The sequence below is a fragment of the Lepisosteus oculatus genome, chromosome 7 (assembly GCF_040954835.1).
Source record: "Lepisosteus oculatus isolate fLepOcu1 chromosome 7, fLepOcu1.hap2, whole genome shotgun sequence".
NCBI lineage: Eukaryota > Metazoa > Chordata > Actinopteri > Semionotiformes > Lepisosteidae > Lepisosteus > Lepisosteus oculatus.
Genome location: NC_090702.1, coordinates 28,566,683 through 28,578,994, shown reverse-complemented (window position 1 = coordinate 28,578,994; position 12,312 = coordinate 28,566,683). Strand labels below are relative to the sequence as shown.

At 40.5% G+C, this 12,312-nt stretch overlaps 7 non-coding genes across 7 annotated transcripts; all 7 read left to right on the top strand.

The window, feature by feature from the left end:
• Positions 1 to 5,629: 5,629 nt before the first annotated feature.
• Positions 5,630 to 5,701, top strand: trnac-gca (transfer RNA cysteine (anticodon GCA)). The gene has a single exon. It is a non-coding gene; the product is annotated as a tRNA-Cys (tRNA).
• A 1,009-nt stretch (positions 5,702 to 6,710) lies between these two features.
• Positions 6,711 to 6,782, top strand: trnac-gca (transfer RNA cysteine (anticodon GCA)). The gene has a single exon. It is a non-coding gene; the product is annotated as a tRNA-Cys (tRNA).
• A 1,009-nt stretch (positions 6,783 to 7,791) lies between these two features.
• On the top strand, positions 7,792 to 7,863 carry trnac-gca (transfer RNA cysteine (anticodon GCA)). Its single transcript has one exon. It is a non-coding gene; the product is annotated as a tRNA-Cys (tRNA).
• A 1,010-nt stretch (positions 7,864 to 8,873) lies between these two features.
• Positions 8,874 to 8,945, top strand: trnac-gca (transfer RNA cysteine (anticodon GCA)). The gene has a single exon. It is a non-coding gene; the product is annotated as a tRNA-Cys (tRNA).
• Positions 8,946 to 9,955: 1,010 nt separating this feature from the next.
• trnac-gca (transfer RNA cysteine (anticodon GCA)) lies at positions 9,956 to 10,027 on the top strand. Its single transcript has one exon. It is a non-coding gene; the product is annotated as a tRNA-Cys (tRNA).
• A 998-nt stretch (positions 10,028 to 11,025) lies between these two features.
• On the top strand, positions 11,026 to 11,097 carry trnac-gca (transfer RNA cysteine (anticodon GCA)). The gene has a single exon. It is a non-coding gene; the product is annotated as a tRNA-Cys (tRNA).
• Positions 11,098 to 12,095: 998 nt separating this feature from the next.
• Positions 12,096 to 12,167, top strand: trnac-gca (transfer RNA cysteine (anticodon GCA)). Its single transcript has one exon. It is a non-coding gene; the product is annotated as a tRNA-Cys (tRNA).
• The last annotated feature ends 145 nt before the right edge of the window (positions 12,168 to 12,312 follow it).

The following is a 12,312-nucleotide window of genomic DNA, read 5'->3' as shown; positions in this document are numbered from 1 at the left end:
TCTGTAAAACGTCTTCTCTAGTTGTCCTGCATATGTATTCGCTAATGAAACTGTGTGTTCTGAGCCTGGATCTCTACATTTCTGTATGAACCAGCTTAGAGGGCTAAAGACAGCTTGTGTTTAAATTGAGTGTAAGGCAATTTATGCTTCTAAAGTCATGGTCAGCATTTATTATTGTACTGTGCTGTAAACTTGTTCTGTGCCTAGTCACATTATTTTATAGCGTTTTTATAGCGTTATCAAATCCGGTGGCGCTGTGTGTTAGTTTCCTGACTCCCATGTCACATGGTCTGTGATTGAAACCTGTGAAACCGGTTTAATTCGTCACAGCCAGCACTCCGGCAGAGAGGGGGTTGTACTTGTAAAGTAGAAGCAGGCGAGATTTCCAGCGAAAGACACCTCCCCCTTCTTCAGGTGTGAGGGTCTTCTGCTCAGAATGAAACGCTAAAATGTAATGTAGGCTCTGAATGGGTTCAATTATGATTTGGGCTTGATTAAGGTCGCTGCCTTTCATCTAAAACCCTACTTGAATCCTTCTAAACTAAAAATCAGTGTTAGTGAGTTCTAAATAAAGAGGTATCCAGGTTACAGTGAAACGGGCGGACAGTCTGGGGAGATCGCCCGTTTTCCATGTAAATAGTTCCGTGGTTCCGCACCCCTTGGTGTTTCTCTCGCTCTCTCTCGGGTCACCTGATCATTAGCTCGAAAGATTTCAGTGCTTTGTGTATATTCTAATGGTAGTGGGGGCAGGGTGTTTGGGAACAGGTTTGGTTGAAATTGCATTGGAGATCTATGTTCTTCACACCTGAAACATTTTCTCTGAAAGCATTTTCTTCACAGTTTAACGGATCTTGTTACAGCATGTTACAGTTTACTATTATTAACCATATTAATTTTAAGTGCTTAATGTAAAATCTTGTAAAAATATATTTTCATTGTTCAAATATACATTAAGTCTGACTATCATATAATAAGTTAAATACAAAACTAAAGAAAAAATAGGGTTAAATATAATTCAAAATATTTTGCTAACAATGTTAACTGTTTATGAATAATAAAATGTATTAACTAAGGAGTAGGATGGCACAGTTGTTAGTATGTTTTTTGTTTTGTTTCTTTTTCATAAATACAACAGTAGTACCTGATGTCTCAGTGGCTTTCAAAATTAAATTATGCATGCAAACCTGTGAACTAGAAAGATCACTAAGCTATCCATCCATTTATAATGGTGGCGAAGTGGTTAGCATTGCTATCTTGCAGCACTGGGGTCCTAGGTTCAATTCCTGCCATCCTGTGTGTGTGGGGTTTACATGTTCTCTCTGGGTTACATGGTTTTTCTCCATATATGTAATATGACTCCCTCTCGCACTCCAAAACATACTGGTAAGTTAATTGGTTTATGGGAAAACTGGCCCTGGTGTGTGTGTTTGTGTCTGTCCTGTGATGGACTGGTGCTATGTCCAGGGTGTATTCTGTCTTGTGTCCGTTGCTTACTGGGATAGGCTCCAAATCCTCTGTACTGGATAAAGAGATTAGAAATGGAAGTAAAGGCACTGTGTGGATGGAACTATACACAGTGTTAGAAACCCACTATGAAATGGCATCATCTCACTGAGAATAAAATATTTTATAGTGCTGGCTTAAGGAAACAGCCTTTCCACCTCTCTTGCACATCAGTATCCATACCTAGTTATTTAAACAAATTGCCTCTAATTATAAACATCTTAATATGCTGGCTCTGTGGATCCGCATCAGCTATGTTTGCCCATTCCTTCAATTCATGTGCATCCAACACACAGTTCAATGCCAGCAACTACACATAATCTAAAATACAATCCTTATTTCAGTATCTATGTAAACATATAGTCTGTTAACTTCATCATCTTCATCAAAAGTATGCCTAACCCCATTAGGAAGTGTTCTTGTTATAAGTGTATTCCTCAGCTTTCCCCAAATAATCTTCTTCTTGCCAACATCTCTAGTCTTTTATCCTGCAATAACTCCAACACTTAAATCTCCAAAAGCTGCTTTTGTTAATTTCTTTAAATCACAAATATCATGTGTAAATACTGGCCATGTAATACTCTGCATTGTGGAATAATAGTTTATTTTAAAGGGAACTAGAGAAACTAAGAACTAGAGAAGTCAAGAAAGGCTTTTTTTCTAGAATTAATAAATGCACATCCTGTTCACTGGGGAAATTAAATCCACACTGAGCAATCTTCAATATGTTCAGAATATGACAGCAAGAATTCTATCAGGGATGCATTACACCTGTTTTCAAATCCTTGCACTGGTTACCTATCAGATTTCGAGTCAACTTCAAAATCCTTATCCTCCTTATATACTGTCCTACAACTGTAATTATTAATCACCGAATTTTTGTACTTGACATGACTTCATTCAGCCTTTCCTGAACGTCTATGACAGGCAGAGAGAGTGCTGTTTCTGGTGCGATCTTTTGCAGCTGACATTTCACTGTTTTAAAGAACAAGAAATTAGATTCCTCATAAATCACTTATTCTATATAAACACAGCGTTATTGCCCTCCGAAAATCCTCTTTTTCTTGTTTGTTTTAGAGACCTTGATCGAAACTGATTTTAGATGTCAGAAAGGATTTATTTTCTCTGTATTTCCTACATTGCTTTGTCGAGATTTCTGATATCTAGGCTCAGATTTCAACTATAAATCGTACAGTAATTAATAGCAGTAAATACTGATGTTTTGCGCCCTCTTACCACAAAAATATATGTTTTGTAGTTGGGATTAACTTTATTTCGTACGCGTAGCTACTCCAATTCAGACACCGAACAGTTAAAGATGGCGGCAAATCAGACACCCAGAGAGGGAGGGGGGGGGGGGCGTCTTCTCGCCTCCATAACTAAAAGGCCAAATAGGAGTGGCTTAAGCGACATACACAGTCATGTAACTGACAGTTTGAGGTAGCCTATCGTGTACATTTCGCTTTGTTGCTGATAGGTTAAGCTTTCGAAACTCTGCCCCAAAGTCATGTGACTGATTTTTCACCCTGTTTCGTTGGTTAAACGCAATGATCACAAGCACCACCATGGTAACTGGGATGTGTAGTTTTTAATTCCGTTTGAATTATAACTGTACGTACTGTCTTCATATTTGGCCAGGGCTTTAAAGAGAAGGTGCGCCAAAAAATGTCGGTGCCGTCGTCTCCGCTTTAAAGGTACCCCCGTGCTGGAAGAATTTGACCTCAGAACGTTTGCCCAGCGTAGTTATAGTGGACATAAAAACAAGAGTTCGCTGGCATTATATCCTAGAAGACACAGACCGGCGCCAGACCGGTAAATGCTTGATGAACTAGGGATTGGACAGTTTCCAAGTGCTTGTACAATCGATGGAAATGTTCAAATAAATGTGCAAAAAAAATAAACAAAATAATCATTTATTTCTTTATAAATAAATAAAGACACTACAAGAACTGCAATTACAATCTGGTCTTAACAACAATGATGTATCACTAACAATTTGGGAATGCACTGTAGCGTATTGTACCAACATCCATTATGCGATGTTAAACTTTCAAATATAAACGTCACAGATTGTGTTTTCTATCTAAGCCAGATGTCCTCTATATACAAAATAATAGTTTAGTTTCCAGAACTGACTGTTTAATATTTGCAGACTGTTCTATACAATTATTTCTAATGTATTTTTCTACTTTTACTGCTTAGCTGGAATTGATTTGTTCTACACGTAATGGCCAAGGATATACAGTATTACAGTAGCTTAATATGAATGAAACCACTTGCAAAGATAAATCACTCCATTTATTAAAATAAAGTAAGGTTGTCAACAAGAGAGTATATCTAATGTTCAAACAGTCATTCCTCATAAAATAATTTGTCCTGTCAATTATAAAAGTAATATTACTTCAGGTGAAGTTTAAAGTGAGTACTTAATCATAGAAACAATTCCAGTTTGTACCACTTAATCTGATAAAGGTCCATGTTTTATGTTTTATTATTACATTATACTTCAATTATGTAACATGGAGTTACGGTGTATTTTCATAGCCTGAAAGCAATAACATCAGATGATTCATAATCAAATTTTAAACACTCTGAAATATGAAGAAGAATGAAAATATAGCTATTGATAACTGAAACACAGGCCACTATATACATAAATGCACTTTATATGTACTGCATATAGGGACCTTATCGGTTTGGGAATCTCGGGATTTGACTGCAGCAGTCATGTTTTTCCTTTTCTATTCCTGAGAGATTAAGAAGTACTTTAGAAATCAATAGTGTTATCCCATTTACATGAAAAGAACATATGTCTGAAAAATACTGAAGAAAATGTTGTTTGAATAACTTATGAATAACTGAAAATGCCTAAATGGTATTTTAATGCTATTAACAATAATAATGGTATTTACTAATCAATAAGTAAAGTAAACTATCATAACTCCCAACTTGTATATGATTTTACCAAGAATATATCCAAGCCTTTGGAATAATTAGAGCAACCTCAGTCCTTTGTTTCCTGGCACAGCTTTGATAAAAGTAATAATTCAGACAAATTAAAAGAATAATGTTTATCAAGAGATCAAGAGGTCTCTGGTTCAAATCCGGGTGCCCCCTTTCCGATACCCAGTGTTGCTTTTACAAGATCAATTTGCAACCCAGATGTGTTCTCACGTGTATAACAGTTGATATGTCCTAACATGGTCCTTAGGCCTGTAAAATGCGCTCCAAGCTGTTTAAAAGTTGCATTGTGGTTCTTCCACCTACAATGTCAAGGAACTGAAATGGTAGTTGCGGAGACTTTTTAATTTCATTTCAGCATTCAGTTAATTCTTCTACATGTACAGAGATTTTACTAGAATACGACCAGATTTTGTTGGACCGCTTTCACAGGGCTTTGATTGAATGCATGAGCAAATTAAAGGAGCATTTGAGATTTAAACACAAAATGATTCTTTCTTAACGTTCCCCCAATTATAAAAATAGTAGCTCTTTGGGAATCTTCGTATATGATAGCAAAATGAAGAGAGTCTGGTCGCACTGAAGATCTGAAATGCGTCTGAAACAACAAATGAAACCCAAAGCACCCGTGCAACTCGACAAAGATTAACGTGAAGATGGCAGTCCAGGCCGTCGTCCCATGACCTCTCTTGAGGTTGTGTTTGTCGTTCAGTGGTCCTGTTTTTCTTTCCTATCAAGATACATAGTCTGTCCTGAATTGTTGTACCGCCATTTTGAGTCTGGATACAGAACCGTGCCTTCCCTTGGCTTATAAAGGAGGTAGCCAGTCAATCAAGGTAAGCTGGGGGTGGAGCCAATGGTATTTAAACCAGACTCTATTGGAGGACAGGGAATCTCGTCTCTGTCTGCGAGGGGGAGGTTTTTATCATATTCTCGGATTATCTTTCTTAGATGTGTTTTTTCCTTCTTTTTTCTATGGCCTTATGGCCATCCCTGACTCACTTGCAAGGTGGTTGGTTTCACACTTAGCCGTCCTTCTGGGACATGCTCTAATATCATCCTAAAAAGCAACTCCCCCCAAATGTTATCCTTCTTAGTATTGCTTGCCTTGAGCCTGATTGGAAAGAAACCAATCAGAGCACTTAGACAGCAAGGTGTTTCCATGGGGGGTATAGCTCAGTGGTAGAGCATTTGACTGCAGATCAAGAGGTCTCCGGTTCAAATCCGGGTGCCCCCTTTCCGATCCCAAGTGTTGCTTTTACGAGATCAATTTGCAACCCAGATGTGTTCTCGCGTGTATAACAGTTGATATGTCCTAACATGGTCCTTAGGCCTGTAAAATGCGCTCCAAGCTGTTTAAAAGTTGCATTGTGGTTCTTCCACCTACAATGTCAAGGAACTGAAATGGTAGTTGCGGAGACTTTTTAATTTCATTTCAGCATTCAGTTGATTCTTCTACATGTACAGAGATTTTACTAGAATACGACCAGATTTTGTTGGACCGCTTTCACAGGGCTTTGATTGAATGCATGAGCAAATTAAAGGAGCATTTGAGATTTAAACACAAAATGATTCTTTCTTAACGTTCCCCCAATTATAAAAATAGTAGCTCTTTGGGAATCTTCGTATATGATAGCAAAATGAAGAGAGTCTGGTCGCACTGAAGATCTGAAATGCGTCTGAAACAACAAATGAAACCCAAAGCACCCGTGCAACTCGACAAAGATTAACGTGAAGATGGCAGTCCAGGCCGTCGTCCCATGACCTCTCTTGAGGTTGTGTTTGTCGTTCAGTGGTCCTGTTTTTCTTTCCTATCAAGATACATAGTCTGTCCTGAATTGTTGTACCGCCATTTTGAGTCTGGATACAGAACCGTGCCTTCCCTTGGCTTATAAAGGAGGTAGCCAGTCAATCAAGGTAAGCTGGGGGTGGAGCCAATGGTATTTAAACCAGACTCTATTGGAGGACAGGGAATCTCGTCTCTGTCTGCGAGGGGGAGGTTTTTATCATATTCTCGGATTTTCTTTCTTAGATGTGTTTTTTCCTTCTTTTTTCTATGGCCTTATGGCCATCCCTGACTCACTTGCAAGGTGGTTGGTTTCACACTTAGCCGTCCTTCTGGGACATGCTCTAATATCATCATGAAAAGCAACTCCCCCCAAATGTTATACTTCTTAGTATTGCTTGCCTTGAGCCTGATTGGAAAGAAACCAATCAGAGCACTTAGACAGCAAGGTGTTTCCATTGGGGGTATAGCTCAGTGGTAGAGCATTTGACTGCAGATCAAGAGGTCTCCGGTTCAAATCCGGGTGCCCCCTTTCCGATCCCCAGTGTTGCTTTTACGAGATCAATTTGCAACCCAGATGTGTTCTCGCGTGTATAACAGTTGATATGTCCTAACATGGTCCTTAGGCCTGTAAAATGCGCTCCAAGCTATTTAAAAGTTGCATTGTGGTTCTTCCACTTACAATGTCAAGGAACTGAATTGGTAGTTGCGGAGACTTTTTAATTTCATTTCAGCATTCAGTTGATTCTTCTACATGTACAGAGATTGTACTAGAATACGACCAGTTTTTTGTTGGACCGCTTTCACAGGGTTTTGATTGAATGCATGAGCAAATTAAAGGAGCATTTGAGATTTAAACACAAAATGATTCTTTCTTAACGTTCCCCCAATTATAAAAATAGTAGCTCTTTGGGAATCTTCGTATATGATAGCAAAATTAAGAGAGTCTGGTCGCACTGAAGATCTGAAATGCGTCTGAAACAACAAATGAAACCCAAAGCACCTGTGCAACTCGACAAAGATTAACGTGAAGATGGCAGTCCAGGCCGTCGTCCCATGACCTCTCTTGAGGTTGTGTTTGTCGTTCAGTGGTCCTGTTTTTCTTTCCTATCAAGATACATAGTCTGTCCTGAATTGTTGTACCGCCATTTTGAGTCTGGATACAGAACCGTGCCTTCCCTTGGCTTATAAAGGAGGTAGCCAGTCAATCAAGGCAAGCTGGGGGTGGAGCCAAGGGTATTTAAACCAGACTCTATTGGAGGACAGGGAATCTCGTCTCTGTCTGCGAGGGGGAGGTTTTTATCATATTCTCGGATTTTCTTTCTTAGATGTGTTTTTCGTTCTTTTTTCTATGGCCTTATGGCCATCCCTGACTAACTTACAAGGTGGTTGGTTTCACACTTAGCCGTCCTTCTGGGACATGCTCTAATATCATCATGAAAAGCAACTCCCCCCAAATGTTATCCTTCTTAGTATTCCTTGCCTTAAGCCTGATTGGAAAGAAACCAATCAGAGCACTTAGACAGCAAGGTGTTTCCATGGGGGGTATAGCTCAGTGGTAGAGCATTTGACTGCAGATCAAGAGGTCTCCGGTTCAAATCCGGGTGCCCCCTTTCCGATCCCCACTGTTGCTTTTACGAGATCAATTTGCAACCCAGATGTGTTCTCGCGTGTATAACAGTTGATATGTCCTAACATGGTCCTTAGGCCTGTAAAATGCGCTCCAAGCTGTTTAAAAGTTGCATTGTGGTTCTTCCACCTACAATGTCAAGGAACTGAAATGGTAGTTGCGGAGACTTTTTAATTTCATTTCAGCATTCAGTTGATTCTTCTACATGTACAGAGATTGTACTAGAATACGACCAGTTTTTTGTTGGACCGCTTTCACAGGGTTTTGATTGAATGCATGAGCAAATTAAAGGAGCATTTGAGATTTAAACACAAAATGATTCTTTCTTAACGTTCCCCCAATTATAAAAATAGTAGCTCTTTGGGAATCTTCGTATATGATAGCAAAATTAAGAGAGTCTGGTCGCACTGAAGATCTGAAATGCGTCTGAAACAACAAATGAAACCCAAAGCACCCGTGCAACTCGACAAAGATTAACGTGAAGATGGCAGTCCAGGCCGTCGTCCCATGACCTCTCTTGAGGTTGTGTTTGTCGTTCAGTGGTCCTGTTTTTCTTTCCTATCAAGATACATAGTCTGTCCTGAATTGTTGTACCGCCATTTTGAGTCTGGATACAGAACCGTGCCTTCCCTTGGCTTATAAAGGAGGTAGCCAGTCAATCAAGGCAAGCTGGGGGTGGAGCCAAGGGTATTTAAACCAGACTCTATTGGAGGACAGGGAATCTCGTCTCTGTCTGCGAGGGGGAGGTTTTTATCATATTCTCGGATTTTCTTTCTTAGATGTGTTTTTTCCTTCTTTTTTCTATGGCCTTATGGCCATCCCTGACTCACTTACAAGGTGGTTGGTTTCACACTTAGCCGTCCTTCTGGGACATGCTCTAATATCATCATGAAAAGCAACTCCCCCCAAATGTTATCCTTCTTAGTATTGCTTGCCTTAAGCCTGATTGGAAAGAAACCAATCAGATCACTTAGACAGCAAGGTGTTTCCATGGGGGGTATAGCTCAGTGGTAGAGCATTTGACTGCAGATCAAGAGGTCTCCGGTTCAAATCCGGGTGCCCCCTATCCGATCCCCACTGTTGCTTTTACGAGATCAATTTGCAACCCAGATGTGTTCTCGCGTGTATAACAGTTGATATGTCCTAACATGGTCCTTAGGCCTGTAAAATGCGCTCCAAGCTGTTTAAAAGTTGCATTGTGGTTCTTCCACCTACAATGTCAAGGAACTGAAATGGTAGTTGCGGAGACTTTTTAATTTCATTTCAGCATTCAGTTGATTCTTCTACATGTACAGAGATTGTACTAGAATACGACCAGTTTTTTGTTGGACCGCTTTCACAGGGTTTTGATTGAATGCATGAGCAAATTAAAGGAGCATTTGAGATTTAAACACAAAATGATTCTTTCTTAACGTTCCCCCAATTATAAAAATAGTAGCTCTTTGGGAATCTTCGTATATGATAGCAAAATGAAGAGAGTCTGGTCGCACTGAAGATCTGAAATGCGTCTGAAACAACAAATGAAACCCAAAGCACCCGTGCAACTCGACAAAGATTAACGTGAAGATGGCAGTCCAGGCCGTCGTCCCATGACCTCTCTTGAGGTTGTGTTTGTCATTCAGTGGTCCTGTTTTTCTTTCCTATCAAGATACATAGTCTGTCCTGAATTGTTGTACTGCCATTTTGAGTCTGGATACAGAACCGTGCCTTCCCTTGTCTTATAAAGGAGGTAGCCAGTCAATCAAGGCAAGCTGGGGACGGAGCCAAGGGTATTTAAACCAGACTCTATTGGAGGACAGGGAATCTCGTCTCTGTCTGCGAGGGGGAGGTTTTTATCATATTCTCGGATTTTCTTTCTTAGATGTGTTTTTTCCTTCTTTTTTCTATGGCCTTATGGCCATCCCTGACTCACTTGCAAGGTGGTTGGTTTCACACTTAGCCGTCCTTCTGGGACATGCTCTAATATCATCATGAAAAGCAACTCCCCCCAAATGTTATCCTTCTTAGTATTGCTTGCCTTGAGCCTGATTGGAAAGAAACCAATCAGAGCACTTAGACAGCAAGGTGTTTCCATGGGGGGTATAGCTCAGTGGGAGAGCATTTGACTGCAGATCAAGAGGTCGCCGGTTCAAATCCGGGTGCCCCCTTTCCGATACCCAGTGTTGCTTTTACGAGATCAATTTGCAACCCAGATGTGTTCTCACGTGTATAACAGTTGATATGTCCTAACATGGTCCTTAGGCCTGTAAAATGCGCTCCAAGCTGTTTAAAAGTTGCATTGTGGTTCTTCCACCTACAATGTCAAGGAACTGAAATGGTAGTTGCGGAGACTTTTTAATTTCATTTCAGCATTCAGTTGATTCTTCTACATGTACAGAGATTTTACTAGAATACGACCAGTTTTTTGTTGGACCGCTTTCACAGGGTTTTGATTGAATGCATGAGCAAATTAAAGGAGCATTTGAGATTTAAACACAAAATGATTCTTTCTTAACGTTCCCCCAATTATAAAAATAGTAGCTCTTTGGGAATCTTCGTATATGATAGCAAAATGAAGAGAGTCTGGTCGCACTGAAGATCTGAAATGCGTCTGAAACAACAAATGAAACCCAAAGCACCCGTGCAACTCGACAAAGATTAACGTGAAGATGGCAGTCCAGGCCGTCGTCCCATGACCTCTCTTGAGGTTGTGTTTGTCGTTCAGTGGTCCTGTTTTTCTTTCCTATCAAGATACATAGTCTGTCCTGAATTGTTGTACCGCCATTTTGAGTCTGGATACAGAACCGTGCCTTCCCTTGGCTTATAAAGGAGGTAGCCAGTCAATCAAGGCAAGCTGGGGGTGGAGCCAAGGGTATTTAAACCAGACTCTATTGGAGGACAGGGAATCTCGTCTCTGTCTGCGAGGGGGAGGTTTTTATCATATTCTTGGATTTTCTTTCTTAGATGTGTTTTTTCCTTCTTTTTTCTATGGCCTTATGGCCATCCCTGACTCACTTGCAAGGTGGTTGGTTTCACACTTAGCCGTCCTTCTAATATCATCATGAAAAGCAACTCCCCCCAAATGTTATCCTTCTTAGTATTGCTTGCCTTGAGCCTGATTGGAAAGAAACCAATCAGAGCACTTAGACAGCAAGGTGTTTCCATGGGGGGTATAGCTCAGTGGTAGAGCATTTGACTGCAGATCAAGAGGTCTCCGGTTCAAATCCGGGTGCCCCCTTTCTGATCCCCAGTGTTGCTTTTACGAGATCAATTTGCAACCCAGATGTGTTCTCGTGTGTATAACAGTTGATATGTCCTAACATGGTCCTTAGGCCTGTAAAATGCGCTCCAAGCTGTTTAAAGGTTGCATTGTGGTTCTTCCACCTACAATGTCAAGGAACTGAAATGGTAGTTGCGGAGACTTTTTAATTTCATTTCAGCATTCAGTTGATTCTTCTACATGTACAGAGATTGTACTAGAATACGACCAGTTTTTTGTTGGACCGCTTTCACAGGGTTTTGATTGAATGCATGAGCAAATTAAAGGAGCATTTGAGATTTAAACACAAAATGATTCTTTCTTAACGTTCCCCCAATTATAAAAATAGTAGCTCTTTGGGAATCTTCGTATATGATAGCAAAATGAAGAGAGTCTGGTCGCACTGAAGATCTGAAATGCGTCTGAAACAACAAATGAAACCCAAAGCACCCGTGCAACTCGACAAAGATTAACGTGAAGATGGCAGTCCAGGCCGTCGTCCCATGACCTCTGTTGAGGTTGTGTTTGTCGTTCAGTGGTCCTGTTTTTCTTTCCTATCAAGATACATAGTCTGTCCTGAATTGTTGTATCGCCATTTTGAGTCTGGATACAGAACCGTGCCTTCCCTTGGCTTATAAAGGAGGTAGCCAGTCAATCAAGGCAAGCTGGGGGTGGAGCCAAGGGTATTTAAACCAGACTCTATTGGAGGACAGGGAATCTCGTCTCTGTCTGCGAGGGGGAGGTTTTTATCATATTCTCGGATTTTCTTTCTTAGATGTGTTTTTTCCTTCTTTTTTCTATGGCCTTATGGCCATCCCTGACTCACTTGCAAGGTGGTTGGTTTCACACTTAGCCGTCCTTCTAATATCATCATGAAAAGCAACTCCCCCCAAATGTTATCCTTCTTAGTATTGCTTGCCTTGAGCCTGATTGGAAAGAAACCAATCAGAGCACTTAGACAGCAAGGTGTTTCCATGGGGGGTATAGCTCAGTGGTAGAGCATTTGACTGCAGATCAAGAGGTCTCCGGTTCAAATCCGGGTGCCCCCTTTCCGATCCCCAGTGTTGCTTTTACGAGATCAATTTGCAACCCAGATGTGTTCTCGCGTGTATAACAGTTGATATGTCCTAACATGGTCCTTAGGCCTGTAAAATGCGCTCCAAGCTGTTTAAAAGTTGCATTGTGGTTCTTCCA